Here is a 17,478-nt window from a genome sequence, read left to right as displayed (position 1 = left end):
CGTGCTCCGTCGGGTTTTCAGGGGCTGATGTGCTGAAACCAGATAGTCTTTCTTTCTAGGCAGCTCTACATAGACTAGAACCACTAACCTTCGGTTAGCAGCCACTGGTACTGCCCACGGATTCCACAGCATTTTTATGCGGCAGAAAAGAGCGCCATGAACGTCACCACCACATATGGAACCTAGGCAATGCTTCTTGAAAATTCCAGTAGAAAAATCCAAGACCAACTAGCAGGATCCTTGGCAGTACCATTGAAATTCCCTTCTTCAGGAGGTAGAGCCGGGCGAAACACAACATCTGCAAAAGAGAGCCCTTCACCCATTTATGCATCGCTCCAGGAGCAGGGTCTATTGAGAGCCTACTATGAACAAAGCATGCTAGGCATGGGACGCGAGAGATTCAGAATGGGCTTCTAGGAGCAGAAAGGAAGGCATAGGGTGAACATTCTTGCCTTTTTAAGACTAAATTCATGAAATACAAGCATGCTGTAAAATGGAAGGGCTTTCTCGTACCGAAACTGAAACCTCACTGTCTTGGAGACTATCCCGACTTGTAAAGACCCCGGGTTTCCAAAACTAAATCTTAATAAGAGCAGGCAACTCATTTTTCTCCAGTAGAAAGGTTGCTGGGTTTGAACTGGTGACCTTCAGTTTAGAAAACCAATGCCTAACCCACAATGGCACCAGAGCTCCTGTACCAATCTCTCTCTCTCTCTCTTTCTCTCTCTCACTCACTTACTCACTCACTGACATGGAGCTAACCCAGAGTCACCCTGCAGGACAGGGCAGAACTGTTCCTGTGGCTTTCCGAGTCTGTAACCCTTTCTTGGGGTAGAAAGTCTTAACTTTCTCCCGAGGGGCTGGCTGGTGGCTTTGAACTGCTGACCTTGCAGTTAGCAACCCAACCTGTAACCACTATACCACCAGGGCTCCCTTGCACTGATTTAGTGAGCTCCCCAAAAGCCACAAATCTACCATGTCCTGCTTTCTAAATTTACCCCCTGGGTACTTTGAGAGGTAGAATATTTGGACTATGGGTTTGGTTCTCTGAAGACTTGAAGAAAAAGGCAGTAGGTCATAATTTTGCAGAGATGCAAATGTGACTATGCAGATTTCTTGTGCATGTCTCCCCAAATCCCTCACGACTAACTCAATAATCTCACAGGTGATATATTTTCCATGAATGATCTCACACTGGCAGTGCACCCCAACCTTTTAGTCTCCCCATCCTCTTTCTCGACTTTGATGTCTGTGATTGTGCGGGGAGTGTGGTTATGCGATCCTAGAGAGCCTGGAGAAATAGTGCAGGTCTCACCGGACAGCGATGTGAAAAGGCAGTTCATATGGGGTGGGGGTAGTCTGAAAAGGATTATGTTTTATATGAACAAATAAAAAAAATCAGGATATAGTTCATAATGAAACATCCTCTTGTAAATTAGAGAGATGTTAATTCCATCGGTTAAATTTGATCCTCGCTGACAAAAGTTTCCAATTTGGAAATGTCACGTTCGTTTAACCAGCTTACTTGGAAAAGAATAGTTTTATGTTTACCAGTCACTAGAAGCTTAAGTGGAGACAACAGGCTCCCCGGCCTTCCAGCCCCCCCACCCCCACCCCCAGACTCCAGTCATTATGAAGGGGAGGCTGGAGCCTAGGAGAGGGGAAACTGCATTGCACATGAGCATGGCCAGTGTCTGGCTCACTGACTGGAATTTCTCATAGTAATAGAAAAGGCAATTTGTCTGTTTCCCAAGTGTCAGGGTAAGTGTTGTATGGAGTTGCTCATGGAGAGGTGAAGAGCAGAGAGAACAGCATCCTCGACAGAGCTTAAGGAAGAGAAGGGCATTTCCAGCATCCCAATAGGAGGCAGCTGAGACTTCCACACTGCCTTCAGGAACCTGGATCCATTAAAACCCTTGTTGGTAGAAGTACACAGAATATTCCTACGGCTTCTTCACAAAGAATCAAAAATGATCAACTTTGCTTTGTACTGGCTCCTAAGCCATTCTGGAGAGTTTATTTAGACTGTGAGACACTTAACAGAGCTCTGCGTAGTAAGCATGACTTCCCCCAGACACTTCATCAGGTTTTACCGGCCATCATGCATTTCTATTGCTAAACTGTGTGTCGTCAGTGAGATACACTGACCTCAGAAGGAATTTGAAAATCCTGCATTACAATCAAACGTGCATTATATATGCCTGAGCACCCCCATGTTGCCTTGCGGAGGGAACCTCGCCTGCTTGTAACCTTGTGCCTGAAGTTGACTACTTATGTGAAGAACACGTAACAGTAAGCACTTTCTCTTAATCACACGGCTACTGGCATGACACGGAAATGTTTGGCTCCTTCCGGCTTTCGCAGAAATAAGCATGTTCTACACAGAATTACAAATGTCCTACTACTTCTATAATCTGGTCTCGGTAAATTTCAGAAGGGTAGGGAGGATAAATAGCCACCAATGCTAAAATTACAGCCTTTGTTTTTAAAAAGTAAACAGGAGATGAAGGCGAGGAGGAGCAGGAGGGAGAAGTAACAGCAGCAACAGCCAGGTCTCGAATGGCTCCTTTGAAATTGTGTTGCACACATACACCTAGCAGCTTCACGAGTTTCTGTCGCCATCTGTGTTCATGCAAACCGTGGTTGGGCCCGACTGCAGGTTCCACATCGAGCGGGAACCCTAAGATTACTAAGAGATTTTAAAATTATTGCTTCTGATTAGAAGGTACAGCAGCAACACTGAAACTGCTCAGGTTGAACTTCAAAAGCTTTCCACTAGGAGCACACAGACCTGGGTGCTTCTAGTCTACAAGTATGTTATTCCAAACCCAAACCAAACACACTGCCATCGAGTCGCTTCCAACTCATAGCCAATCTACATAGAGTTGAGGGGGCTGTAAATCTAAAGAGACGCAGCAAGTCTCACCTTGGTCCTGGGAAGTGACTGGTAAGTTTCTCCAAAGGGCTGGCTGGTGGATTTGAACATCCAGCCATGTGGTTAGCAGATCAATGCTTACCAGACAAGGCCACCAGGGTGCCGCTCACTTTACTCACGAAGTAGTTTTACTGGTGGGAAAGGCACTACCAAATGTGGGTGAAGCATGCACAATTTGACTAAGTAATTCACAAGAATGAGGGACATTTGGGGTATATTAGTTTTTTTAAAACAGCAATGAGAAACTTTCCCAAATGTGTATGGTTACACAAGTCGATATGCATGTATAGGTGTGTAGGAAGGTGTGTGTGTGCACGATATGCATAGGCATATTGGTAAACATATGTGCATAGGTACAACACAGATACAATAAAGCACCCAGAGGCAGAGTTATGGAAACTTCCTAGACATAACTAAGCACCATGGAGGAGTAGCTTACGAGACTTGGAGATTATCTGCCCTAATGGGACAAGCTGATCAATTGTCATAAATCAGTTCATACATTCTATGTGCTAGATCCTAGACTGGTGAGTGGTGTCTGGGGTTGGAACTTGCCCGGGGCCGCCTAAGGTACACCTATTGGTCTCTTGCCATCTGGGTGACGAGCATGAAGGAACCCACTTAAAGAGAACTCATCTCCAGGACCAGTAGTCCAGACGATCGACCCACAGTTGCACCGGCGCCAGGACCAGAGCTAGATGGTGCCCGGCTACCGCTGCCAACTGTTCTTTCTAAGGGCAGGACCGATGATCCCAGACAGAATGGGAGAAAAATGTAGAACAAACCTCAGTTTTTCAAAAAAGGTCAAACTTCCTGGGCTGATGGAAACCAGAGGCACTCCCACGATGACTGCGCTGAGAGACCCTTTAACCTCCGAACTGAAACCAGTCCCAGAAGTCACCTTCCAGCTAAATAAGAGAGTGATTTAAAAAGCAGAAAATAGATTTAGCATGGAATTTTTAAAACGGTACATTAGAGAAGTTTAATAATAGCGGTAATGCTCTTGACATTCATTTGACTTGAGAAACACCAAAAAAGCTTCACTTGGAACATCAGTACAGACGTTAGATATCCTATCTATGCCGTTTTTTAATTTACTGAATTTACACATTACTAGTAACCAGGGAAATGTAAACAGGATAGACCCTGAAGCACAAGATCTGATTGGACTGCAAGACAGCAAGTGAGTTCTAGTGCATTGTTAACAACTGAACTAAGAACCCACACGCGCTGCATACTAGGGAAATGAAAGCGAGTCTTTTTTTAAAAATCTTTTTAATTTTCAGGAAAAGGCACTTTGGTGATTTGCCCATTCTCTTCTTAAATATAAATCACCCTTATCTTTTGGAATAACTGCTGGCTCTAAATTAAGATTCTTGAGCAGATGAAGAGGTTGGAAGATACCTAACACCCTTGAATATGGGCTCAAAGCCAGAAGCATGTGGGTGAGAGCCAAATACATATACTCTACGTCTTTAGACCTGAGGGAGACTCTGGAAATTTGGGGGTGAGCATCTCTGGAGGATCTGAATTTGGATCAGGGAAAAGTGCCAGATATGTCTTCTGATTTACAATCACCATGGTGGGAGTAGTTCTCAGCGAGGTAGGAACCCACTTGATTGAGGTGAACAGGTTTAGAAGTACATAAATATAAATTTTCATCTGTGTTCTGTGGGAATGTCAGAAAGACTCTAATCCTCTGGCCCATGCGTTTTCTCCTGTGCATTTCAAAACACCTGGATTAGATGTTCTTTTGGAAGAGGAGAAGGCCAAGTTCAAAACTAAGCCCCCTAAGCAGCTGTGCATCCTTGGAATCCCCAAGGTTCCAGCATGATCCTGGTGTGTTCCAGAGATGCCTTGAATTTCATAGAGCTGAACCATTTGGACCACGCTACAAAGAGAGTCCAGTGGTCTGGCCTCAGATCCTCAGGCCCTGGGAGAGGCCCAATGATTACCTCCGGACCAAAATGTGCTTTCTCTGTTGTTGGATATCATTTTCATGCCTCAGTTTAATATATGACAAAGGCATGTCAGTTGTGGCTCCATTCCAAGGACGAGGCCCTAGGAGTTCGCTGTCTAATTCCAGGTCGAAGCACCCAGGTCTATTTCCAAATGGGAGGAATAAAGGGCCGTGTCGACAGTCACCACGCTGAGGGCCAACTGAGATTCTCTGCCTCATTTTCCCTAAGAAAACTAGACACATCGTCAGCAGAACAATTTGTAAAGCAGAACCAGTAGTAAAGGAAAAGGCGAGGAGAGCTTTCAAGAGAATGAAGCAACCACAACGTGACAAATCATTCTGAATTACAAATTAGAATGCTCCCATTGGCAGAGACACAAAGGTAATATTTTCACTAGAATGAATAGTCCTGTAAAAAAAATTAAATAAAAATAAAGAGCGCCCCCGCATCCCAATATCGGACACAACCAGACCTTTCCTTCTATATGAGACATGAATGTCTCCTTTTTCCACTTCACCCTTTTGAGTTATCCAAACAAAATGTTAGCAGGAGAAAAATAATGAATTTCGTTTGTGTGAGTCCAGTATTTCCTCATTAACGTATTAACTCCTTGCCAGTGGTCAGGGCCTCTTTACTACGAAATATTTCTTTTTCTTTTATCACCTTTGGAATCCCAGTGTTGCTGAATAAGTAATTACATTCTGTTTCATTTTCAACCAGGGCAAGGAGCAGACGCCCGAAGAGAACATTAATTTCACCCTGACTGAAATGTGGGGAGGTTTTGTATGCCACAGAGACAGACTGCTGTCGAAAATGCTCTTTTTTTTAAATGTGTCAGAACACTTTAACTTCAACCACTCTGCTAAGAGGCTGTTGTTTTAGCTCAAACTGCACACAGAGAGGAGGATCGCCGTGTATGAACTAATATTTGCTCCACAGTCTTTGCTTCTTCCCTTCCTCGGGACCCTGCCATCCAGTGCCCTGTGTATTCCTGCCTTTAGCAGGCATGGTGGTACGGGAAGAAGCCCGGCCTTGTTCCTACGTGCTCCACACACCGAAAGAGTCCAGGTTTTGTCTTCGTCCTTCTCACAACTGCGTTAGGAAAAGACACAGGCAGGCGAAACTAGGGAGCTAGAGGCACAAGAGGGGCGTTCAGGGAAGTTCTGTACCAGGGGGTGTTGTTCCCTACTCCAGCAACAGCGTTTCCATTTCCTTTCCCATGCCTAATGATAAACCACTGTCCCTCTGGGTGAAGGAACTCCTGTCTATTTATGACAAAAACCTACATACAAGACCCGGGAAGGGAGAGCGAAGGAAGCTAAAAGAAGCACACCTTGAAAATGAGGAGGCAATCTAGTCACTGTAATTGCTCACTGCCATCTACTGAGGCAGTAAGTAGGTGCGGGGGGGCGGGGGGGGGGATCCAATGTTGTCAATCATGCACTCCCCACTCCCCCACCCCCGAAGATGTCACAGTATTTCAGGTTGCAGCTCAGAGCAAAGCTTGAAGTCCAGTGAGGAGAGAGTAAGGGAAACATTCTAGATTCCTTGGAGATACGACAGCTGCACAGTTGGAAAGACTGCAAAGTGCCCTCTGCCCCTCTTATCATCCTACTCCCCCACCCCTACCCCCAAACTTGCATGTCTGCCTTCCCCGGCCCCTCCTCTCTTCCTCTTTAGACCCCACTACAAGGCACATCTACTGGTTGCCTAAAGGTGGGTCCAACTCATGCAGATTTTAAGTGTGGCCGAGTAGAACTGTGCTCCCTCAAGGGTTTCAGACCCTCAGGCCTTTCTTACGAGGTGACTCGGGGTGGACTTGAACCTCCAACCTTTTGATTAGCAGCTGAGAGTGTTCAGACTGTTTACACTACCCAGGGAGTCCATTGTCTATCCAACGATAAGGAAATGGTCTACGTTGTGGAAGGTGGTGGGAGAGAAGGGAGAAAAATAAGTTTCTTCCCAGCTCATCCACCTATCTATCAATGTTTCTTTCAGCCCTTCACACAACACTTCGCAGCTCCCCTTCCTTACGACCACAGCACCACGGTTATAGTGCGGCTTCTTTAACACTGGTTCTCATGGTAACGCCCATAGGCTCAATACCAAAACTGTCAACTTCACTGCCATGTTGCCCATTTCAGAAAGAGCTTTCAGGCTGTGTGGCGTTCCACCGGGTGCAGTGGTGACTCCGTGATAGAAATCTCTCCTTCCACGTGGGAGACTCGTGTTCATTTCTCAATGTCAGTGGACGCTTTGCCTCCCTCTATGACTAAGTACAGTTCCCAGACCGAGCGAGGCTAAAAAGAAAGGATGGGTGTATAGTTTCGAGAAAAAAATCATCCAGTGGAAATCCTATGGATCACAAACCCCGCCCCGCCCCCCCCCCATCCTATTATTGAACACGAGGCCAACTTGACCATGGCTTGCATTAACAATGAAATCCTATCCATCCAAGGGCTACCTCTCCTTTAGCCAACACTTGGGACCATTACTGTTGGAATTAATGTGATGAACCAGGCTTGAAAAAATCCTGTTTATTCTCTGGATGCTTAAGAACGGCATGACTTATCAGCCTACCAAAATAATGTGTGTAGATCCAAGATCCCCAGGGACTCTCAACACTTTGGCAGCATTATTCTACAATAAAGCACTCTCTATAAGATTGGTGTCAATTGGGTATTTGAAACAGAGAAGGCGAAGGCAAGTGTTGACTTTCACAGCTTCTCACCCATTCATCTCGACAGGGTGCGTGTGTCTCTTCTGGACCACGTGTGTCTCTTCTGCACAGGCAGAGGCAGGAAGTACGAAATCGTGTTCTCCCTTTGCCCATCCACAAACCAAGCTCCGTGTCCGGAGCCAAGCAAAGGAGCGGAGGGCCCTGCTTTCCTCAGCGACTAAACCTGTGATCTTGCATCCAGGCCAGATTTCTGGAGCCAGCAGGCCTTCCCAGGGAACAGAGCCTAGGACTATGGTCGGCCTACCTCTGAACATAAGTGTTTTACTGTCCTTCCAACGCTAAAAACCACCTCTCTCCCACCGCCCCCCACCCCTACCCGCCCCCAGCCTTGGAGTTCGTCCCTTGACAGGCCCCACTGAGACATCTCTTCACTCAGTCAACACTGCAGTTGCCTCTGGCAGAGCCTTCTAGGCAGTAAATAGGTCGATTGTGACTCGAGAGGTTCCAGTTGTTTCTATGGCTTATTGCTGCAGGTGGCCAGCAGGTTCCCTTAGGAGGTTTACATCGGCTTCTGCATATTATCGCAGCCCCTCTTACCTGTTTTGCTTTGTTTTGGCTTCCTCCTCCTCCTCCTTATTCTCTGGCCCCTAACCCACTTTTACTAAAGTTAAAGTTAAGAATGTCATTTCTTCCACAAACAAAGGGTTTCCTCGGTGCTCACATGGGGTTGGTAAATCTCCATTGCGTTACTAGGTCTTCCTCCACTTCAGTTTCGTCCCCAAAGCACTCTACATACCACGGGCTATTGGGTGGCATGCCATGTCAGGCTTTCCTTTTCCTCTCTTTTATTCTCTGTTCTTTTAATGACCTCATTTTGAGAGCAAGCACTTGAAAACCCCCAGGCATATAAGGTGCATAGGCTGCCTAATTCCTTAGGTCTCCGAGGCTGGGGACCCAGTTTCTGAGACTACACACCCAAGTTCTTTTGTCTGCTCTTTCATTAGGAAAGGAGCGGAAGGGAAGTCAAGACGATAGCACTACAGTTTTGCTGCTGGTTGGTTCACCTCACCGTCTCCTCTGAAAGAGGATTTTGCAGACAAAGGTGAAAAGAACAGTTCAATTATTTTTTTTAGGTTTGAAATTACCTAGGAATAGAGTAGCCATGTATGGAAGGCTTAACTCAGACAGGGGCAGCGTGATATGTACTGATGTGCCTGTCATCAAGTCACCGCCAACTCCCGGTGACCCCGTCTGTGTACAACAGAAGGACATTTTCTCGGCACGCCATTGCCTTGATTGTCTCCACGCTTGATTCCACTGTTGTGAGCACCCTGTGCTCCAAGTGCCTTCCACGCCCGGAGTCGCGTCCTGCAGCATTGGACAGATCTGCTGTGAAACACAGGGCTTTCGAGCTAAGTTTGAGAATTCAAAGACCAGGGTTCTCATCCTCTGCCCAAACCTGTCCACCACCAGTAGCCCTGCTGATATTTTACTGATAGCAAAGCCTCCAAAATCTGACATACTCAATACTGACAGCGTGGCTCCCAACATCCTAGCAACATGCCCCATTGTATGGTAAACACTGACAAGCGGGGACTGTCCTTTCTCCAGATTTATCAGTAGATGAAGTAATCTGCCTGAAGTCTCACACAATATCTACGCAGAAATCTTAGTTTACATATAGCTGAAACCAAAACATGTGCCCCGGCTGACCTGCCATAGTGCACCCCATGGCAGTTAGATTTTATGTCAACTTACATTTGTGTGTGTGTGTGTATGTGTGTGTGTGTGTGGTCCAGCACATCGATCTAGTCATGACCTGATGATGCCTCCTGACTTTTCAGTAAGAGTGACACGGAGGGGGACTTTTATCTTGTGTGGTAGTTATATAACTGTCAATTTGAGGATTGAGAGTGTAGGGGTGGAGTCTAGGCTGTTAATCAGGATATGGCCAATGCGACCTCTGTGTGGGCATGGCCTTCCCCTAAGGATTCTGGGAATTGCTGGATTTCTTCCTTGGAGGTGGGAGACTCTCTGCTCACACCCTGGGAGACTTAGCAGCTGACAACACACCTGGACCCACCCTGATGCAGTCCTGGAAGCCACGCAGAGACCCCTACCAGTGCTGAGATGTTTCCAATGCCACTGGATCCATAGACTTTCTACCCACTGGCCTGTGATCTACATTCTGCGTCACTGCATGTGTTTCGTGAATCTGAAGAAGACTTTATAGATTGGTATCACACATATGGGCTATTATTGGACTTGTGGACTTGTTCTGGACTGGGCTGGGATGTTTCCTCAATATTCAATTGCTCTTGTGTATAAATCTCTTTCTTATACACATATGTGTGTCCATGGCTTTGTTTCTCTAGTCTACCCAGACTAACACACCTTGCTCCTTTGCCTTCCTCTTCACTGGGACTCTGGGTCTGCCCCCAGGGGTAGCCCCATGTGGGCCACCTCACCCTAGGAACTGTCACCTTGCCATCTTCCTGTCAACCTTAGACCTGCAAGTCTCTGTACACCTGGCCTGTGATTTCCCAGCATCTCATTGCACTTTCCATAGCTCCACAAATCCAGAGATGGTTCCTACGAGCTTGAGACCCATGGATTTGAGTCGGACTGGTCTGGGCTGGTTTCTTGATATATAATTAGTCCGTAATCTAAACATCTTGCTTATACACGAGTGCCACTGGTTTATTTCTCTAAACAACCCATCTTAACACACATCCCTAGCTTCAAATTCACTGTACCCGAAGGACCAATATCCCATAATGATCATTAAACATATAACGCACCGTAGCTGTCAGCATTCTTTCTCTTGACTCGTTCCTCGGCATATTGATTGTATTTCCTTTTCTTACATCCAGATGATTGCCATTTTTAACACAGTAAAGCAAAACCCCAAGAGAGCCCTCCCTGCTCTGGCCCTCCATGAGGAGGTCAGGTCTTCATGGATTCCTGCGGCTGGGGCTCATCAGGGTCACAGACTCCCTTCTCCATCAGATAGACGGACACTTTCAAACCCTTCTGTAACACTGCTAATATCCCAAACAAGTTATCCAATGTGCTAAATATTAAATAGCGTGTTGTTCTAGGGGTTTTTCCAAAGACACCTTAGAATTTACTCAAATTCCTCATTAAGTATACTTTTGGGATCCAACTTTCATAAAACTGTAATTATCTAACATGAAAACAGAAGTGATTCTAGAGAGGCCACTTAGTCAATTCCCACACATAAACCATCCAAACAAATCAGTGTTTACCTGGCATCAAAAAAAAATTTTTTTAGATGATGTCATTTTCTTTTCCCACTGGTCCGAATTATTAACTATTATTATGTGCATGATTGAATGGACCTTTCACATATATCATTTCATTGCACCCTCGCATCCCTGTGAGATCAATGTTAGCGTCTCCTCTTACAGAGAGGAAAACTGAGGCTCAGAGAGATCAGACAGCTTACCAAAACCACGTAACCAAGGAGTGATGGAATTGCCGATCAAGCTGGGGATTCCTGACCCCAAAGCTAATGTGCCACTCTGAGCAGGAGCTTTCGTTCTACATCTTTATAAAGGCCTGTTCCCTTGCCAGGGGCTGTCAAATTGGTTTTGACTCGTAGCAGAAAAGTTGGTTCTGATTCATACTCTATCAGAATGAAACACTGCCCCGGCCCGTACAATCCTCTCCACTGTTGTGCTTGAACCACTGTTGCAGCTACTGGTCAATCCATCTTATTGAAGACGCTTTCTCTGTTCTGCCGCCTCCTTCCTTGACCTCCTACTTTACCAAACTTAATTTCTTTGTCCAAGGACTGGTCTTCCCTGATAACGTGTCCAAACGATGTGAGATAAAGTCTTGGAATCCACAAATCTGAGGAGTAGTCAGTCTGCATTTCCACCAAGACAGATTTGTTTGTCCTTCTGGAAGCCCTCGATACTTCAAATTTTCCTCGCCAACACTATAATTCAAATGCATCACTTTTCGATGGCCTTCCGTAGGCAGCGTCCAATTTCTTTCTTTCTTTTTCTTTCTTTTTTTCTTTCCAATTTTCAAAAGCGTATGAAGAACTGAAAATACCAGAGCTTGGGGTCAGGCGCATCACATTCCTCCAGGTGACCCTTCTCCTCTTTGACACTTCAAAGAGACCTTACGCAGATTTGTCCAATGTAACAAGAAACAGGGTCTCTTGGCTGCTGCTTCTACGAGTGCTGACTGTGGTTCCAGCCAACTGAAATCTTGACAACGTGAACCTTTTCACCTTTTCGCATGATGCTGTTGTCCGCTGGTCCCACCCTAAGGATATCTTGTTTTCTTTTCATTGAATTGTCATCCAGACTAAAGGCTGCAGTCTTGCGTATAGATTTCCATCCTCAAATTCTTCCAGTCCTCCGTGTTTCTAGCAAAAAGGTATGCCATCTGCATATCAAAGCTTGTTGGTAAAACTCCCTCTAATCCTTGTGCCCTGTTTTTTGTTTACTAGGGATTTTCATCAGCCAGTTGTCAAGTCCTCCTTGTTTCCAGCAGCAAGGTATGTTATCTGCATATCAAAGTTTGTTAGTAAGACCCCCTTTAATCTTTACGCTGTGTTCTTTTCCATGGAGTCTAGCTGCTCAGATAAGGGAGATCATTGCAGATGTCAGACAGACCTTGGCTGGAAGCAGAGAGAATCAGAAAGATGCTTGTGTTTCATTGACTACGCCAAGGCATTTGACTGTGGGGATCCTGACAAACTGCGGATACCTTTGAGAACAATGGGAATCCCAGCACACTACGTCATGCTTATGAAGAACCTGTCCATGAATCGAGAGGCATTTATGCAAGCAGGAGGGTAGACTGCATGGTTTCGACACAAGAAAGGTGTGTGTCGGGGTTGCATCCGCTCACCATGCTTAGGCAATCTGTGTGCTGAGAAAATAATCCCCAAACCTGGACTAAATGAAGAATAATGTAGCACTAGGATTGGAGGAAGGCATATTATCAACTTGTGATATGCAGGTGACACAACCTTGTTTGGAGAAAGTGAGGGGGACTTGAAGCATTTGCTGATGAAGATCAAGGATTGCAGTCTTCAGTATAGATTGCAACGCACAGAAAACAAAAATTTGCACAACCAGACCAGTAGGTAACAGCACGGTAAACAGGGGAAAGATTGAAGTTGTCAAGGATTTCATCTTGCTCAGATTCATAGTCCATGTTCATGGAAGTAGCAGTCAAGAGATCAAAGGACTCACTGTATTGGGTAAATCTGCTGCACAAGACTTCTTGAAAGTGTTGGAAAGCAAGAAGTTACTTTGAGAACCAAAGTGTGCCTGACCCAAGGCATGGTATTTTTCAATCGCCCCTTATGCATGTGAAGGTTGACATTAAATCAGGAAGACCAAAGAATCGATGTGTTTGAAGTACACGGAAAGTAGCATGGACTGCCAAAAGAACGAACAAATCTGTTTTGTAAGCAGTACAGCCAGAATGCTCCTCAGGGGCAGGGAAGACGAGGCTTAGTCTCAGGTACTTGGCCTAGAGTTGTCTACAGTTGTCTAGAGAGACCAGTCCCTGGAGAAAGACATCAAGCTACATAAAGTACCAGGCCAAGGAAAAGGAGGAAGCCCTTCGCTAAGACGGACTGACACAGTGGCTGCGTCGACTCAAACATAAGAACAATTGGGAGGATGGACCAGGGCGGAGCCGTGTTCTATTTACAGTGTACACAGAGTAGCGTGGAGCGAGAATAGACTCAGTGGTACCTGACAGCTATAGAGGAGGTATGGCGAAAAGGTATCACCTCCACACACCTTTCTTAATTTTGAACGATGTCTTATCGTCTTGTTAAGTTCACACAAACTGTCTCTCGGTGTGTGTACAGGTTCCACATGAGCACATTTCACTTCTGGAACTTCTGCTTCTCTCAAAATTACCCCTGGCTTATGATAATCACGGGCCTTCTGTTTTCAAGCAAGATCATTTTGACGTCAGCAAAAAGTAAAAGAAGTAGTTAGAGTTGACCTAGTGAGCCCTAGCGGGCAGCGGTTACGGGTTTGACGCCTAACTGCAAGGTCAGGTTGAAAACACGAGCGGCACCATGAAAAGAGTTGAGGTTTTCTACTCCTGTAAAGAGCTACAGTCTCAGAAACCCACAGGGCCAGTTCTACCCTGCCCTACAGGGCCATGACGAGTCAGCATCGACGGGATGACTGTGAGTCTGAGTTCTGAATAGTTGGTCTTGCCAAATTCCACCATAAGACGTCCAGCATCGTTTCCATCACCAAACCCATCTTTCCCAACTATGTTTGCTGTTTCCTACTGTCCCATTCCGATTGCCAATCATTTTCGATGCACATTGATTGGATGCTTGATCCATTTCAGACAGAAGAAACTGACAGAATTCCATTTCTTCACTCGGTTTTAGTAGTTGGTACATGGGTCTGAATTACAGTAGTATTAACTGGTCTTCATTGTAGGTGAACAGATACTATGTCCTATCACAAACAGAATTGTGCGTCAAGCTAGACCTTGGATTTATTTTGTTTCTTTTGGACCATGAATGTGATGCCATTCCTCTTCAATGTGTCACTGCTGGCAAACCAAACCCTGTGACTGCTACATCCAACATGCCCACCCAGTCCATTTCAGTTCTAATGCCTAGCATGTCTACCTTTATGGAGGATTCCATTTCCTGTTTGACAAGGTCCAATTTCCTTCATACATTCCAATTTCCGATTACTCATGGATGTTTGCAGCTGCTCCTTCCCATTTTGAGTCAGGCTCCATCTGCAAACGATGCTTCCTAAAGTTTGCCTAGACCCACCTCAGAGGTCGGCTTTGTTTTGAGGAGGCAGGTCTTCGCCTCGAGGGCTGCATCTCCTGCCCCGTCCTCTCGCAACGTTCTGCTGCGACTCGTAAGGTGTTCGGTAATTAATCCCTCTGAAGTGGACAATCTATTCCTCCTTCCTAACGTCGTCTTCGTCTAGAAACTCTGCTGGAATCTGTTCGGTATGGGCTGCCTTGCTAATACCTCAACTACTGGTGGCTTAGCTACCTTCATCAGAGCAAAATGCAAGCTACTCAAGTGAGACAAACTGACAGACGAGTGGTGGATAAAGACCCATAAACCCAAAGGCAAACCCACTAATTTGAAACACAGAAATTGCTAGCAATAACAGGTATCCAAAAACTCTGCCGTTGAGTCGATTGCAACTCACAGTGACTCCAAGGCAGAGGACAAGCATTCTTCAGCGTTTCTGAGACTGCCAACCTTCATGGGAGCCAACAGCCTCTTCTTTCTCCATTGGCATGTGCTGGTAGATTTGAACCTCTAACCTTTCAATTAGCAGACCAAAGCCTAATCCATAGCTCCACCAACCCACTACAACTGAGGTGATTTCAAAACTTGAAGTGAGCAGGGAGCCTCATCTTTCTCCTGAGGAGACGCACAGGTTCCTTGATTTGAACTGCCAACCTTGTGGTTAGCAACCCAACACTTACCTGACAGTGCTACCAGAGATCCTTTATAGCCCCCCCAGCGCTCCTTATTGATATTTTGTTCCTTAATGAGCTAACATATATATGACACGGCCATTTTTTAACTGTACTTCATGTCTGCATTTGCTCATATGAAGTGTGGTTAGAACAACCTACAGTTCTTCAGGAGACGTTAGTTAGCTCTTCGGGCAGAAAGTGAATAATGATAGAGGAGGAGGAGGATAAATAGGGGTCTGACAAGATTTTTCATCTGCGTGTTCATTCCTTACCCACTTCCTAGTTATCCGTACCCTACAGGAATGGCCAACAAGTATTTTACACACCTCTTCATGCCTGAGCAGCATGTCAATCAGGGAGCAGCCTCTCTGCACAAAAGCCAGTACGGTGGGCAGTGATGGTGTTCTGTCTAGGGCACTGATGCTTGACCCTGTGTCCATCTGCTCTGTCTCACCTGACATTCCCTCTGCAGCTAAGGCATCTACTATCACAAGTAAGGACATTGACTGATGTGGAAGCATAGTCTCCGTCTGTGGAACTGATTAAGCTTAATTATTAGCCACTTAGAGACAGAGCCCACATTGCTGGGCTCACCAGCAGAACATTCCAGTCAACCAAGACACTTGCGTAGAGCCAGTTAATGGAGATGCTGGTGTTTTGTATCCGCAAGGATTGTCCAGTCATCATAAAGACCTTGTTCCACTCTTCTCAAAGGAAACGTGGATGCCAAACCAGAAAACCTGACTTACAGCCATAGTTCTGCCAACACACTAAACACGCCATCCTGGAAAATTCTTAAACTTCTGAGTTCTCAAACTCTCGAATTCTATTCTGTAAAACAGAATAACAGCACCTACTTTGCAGGTTGTTATGTTTAAAAGAGTTGAAGTCTTTATTGAAACATCGCTACCCTTTGCCCAAAGGACAGAATCTAAATACCCTAAGGTGATTTTAAAACCCTTCCCTTGCTCTCCAATCTCATGCCCTGCCATAACCAACCTCCTTAAATTCTTAGTCTCAGCCAATGAATTTCCTCCCCTTCCTTGAATGTACTACCCTCCTTTATACACAAAGTTCCCTCTTCCACAACCCACTAGTAACCTCTGCTTGGGTAATTAATTGGGTCTTAGATTTGACATCAATTATTCCAAGAGAGCTTTTCTGACATTGGTCGCCCCTCCAATCTACATGAAAACATATAAGCTCATTCAGCTAATCATACAACACATGTTCACATCTAGGTCCTCTTCTGGACAGAGAACAAGAGGACTTGGTATTTGCTAGTGTTTTCGTCTGGCAAACAAGAAAATAAACATTAACTGATGAGTAAACAAAAGAAATTCAGGTAGGGCGGGTTCACCATTCTTTGTCCAAACCCACTGAGTCAAGCATTATTTCACACTGCTAGAACTGGGGGATTTTATTAAGACAATACCGTGTCTATATTGTGTGTAAGACTAATGGGGTATGAAGCCACATGCCGTATTAACCACATGAATGGGTCTACAGTGAGGTATATAAATATTTCTAATTTAAGAAAAATCAAACTCTCAGATCATTGGGGTTTAATAAGATTGCACTAAAAAATCCGGCTGCGGGAAGGAACATTTCAGAGGGTTCTTGGATTTGAGGATAGTAGATAAAGAACTGTGGGTGAACGGGTCGTGACAGATTGAGAATTCTGGAAGGAAAGGAGTCTTCAGAGTACAAGATCGCTAGGTCTCAAAGGAGACAACATTGGAGCTGATGTGAAAGGGCTAAAGAGACCCATCAGAGAGGAGTACCCTAGGGTGGAGGAGCCACTAAAGAAAAGCCAAAGGCTAAAACTACATTTTAATGAATTAACAACTAAAGTCCATGAGCAGATGCATATGTGTGCATGCACGCAGAGCAGATGTAGAAAGGCAAAAGAGAGCGCACCCACAAGCTTCTCTGCAGGAGTGGCACAGAATATTTCTATGTACATTTGGTAGGGCTTCAAAAGGCTCGTGGAAATTTTCTGTTATATTGTAGTTCCCTTTCCCAGTAATTATTTGAAGACTTTTTGCTTTTGTACATGCTATAAATATATCCAAAGATATTGTAGAGGGCAAAATTCTTAGCCCTCTTCTTAGCCACAACCAAACAACTTGAGGGAATGATTCACTGGGCTTGGAAGACCTCGGAGTACAATCTTGGGAAACAACCAGTTCAATTGGTATAGCCTGGTCCACAAACACAAGGTCAGCAGTTCAAAATCACCAGCTGCTCCATGGGAGCAAGATGAGGCTGTCCACTCCTGCAAATAGTTACAGTCTCAGAAACCCAGAAGGACAGTTCTACTCTGTCCCATAGGGTCACCATGAATCAAAATTGATTTCATGGCAGTGCACCTTGTTTTGGGGGGGAGGGGTTTCTTGGTGGAGGGGAAGAGACAACACCCA

Source organism: Tenrec ecaudatus, chromosome 3 (assembly GCF_050624435.1).
Source record: "Tenrec ecaudatus isolate mTenEca1 chromosome 3, mTenEca1.hap1, whole genome shotgun sequence".
Classification (NCBI taxonomy): domain Eukaryota; kingdom Metazoa; phylum Chordata; class Mammalia; order Afrosoricida; family Tenrecidae; genus Tenrec; species Tenrec ecaudatus.
The sequence above is the reverse complement of the archived record's forward strand: the minus strand, read 5'-3'. Positions refer to the sequence as shown.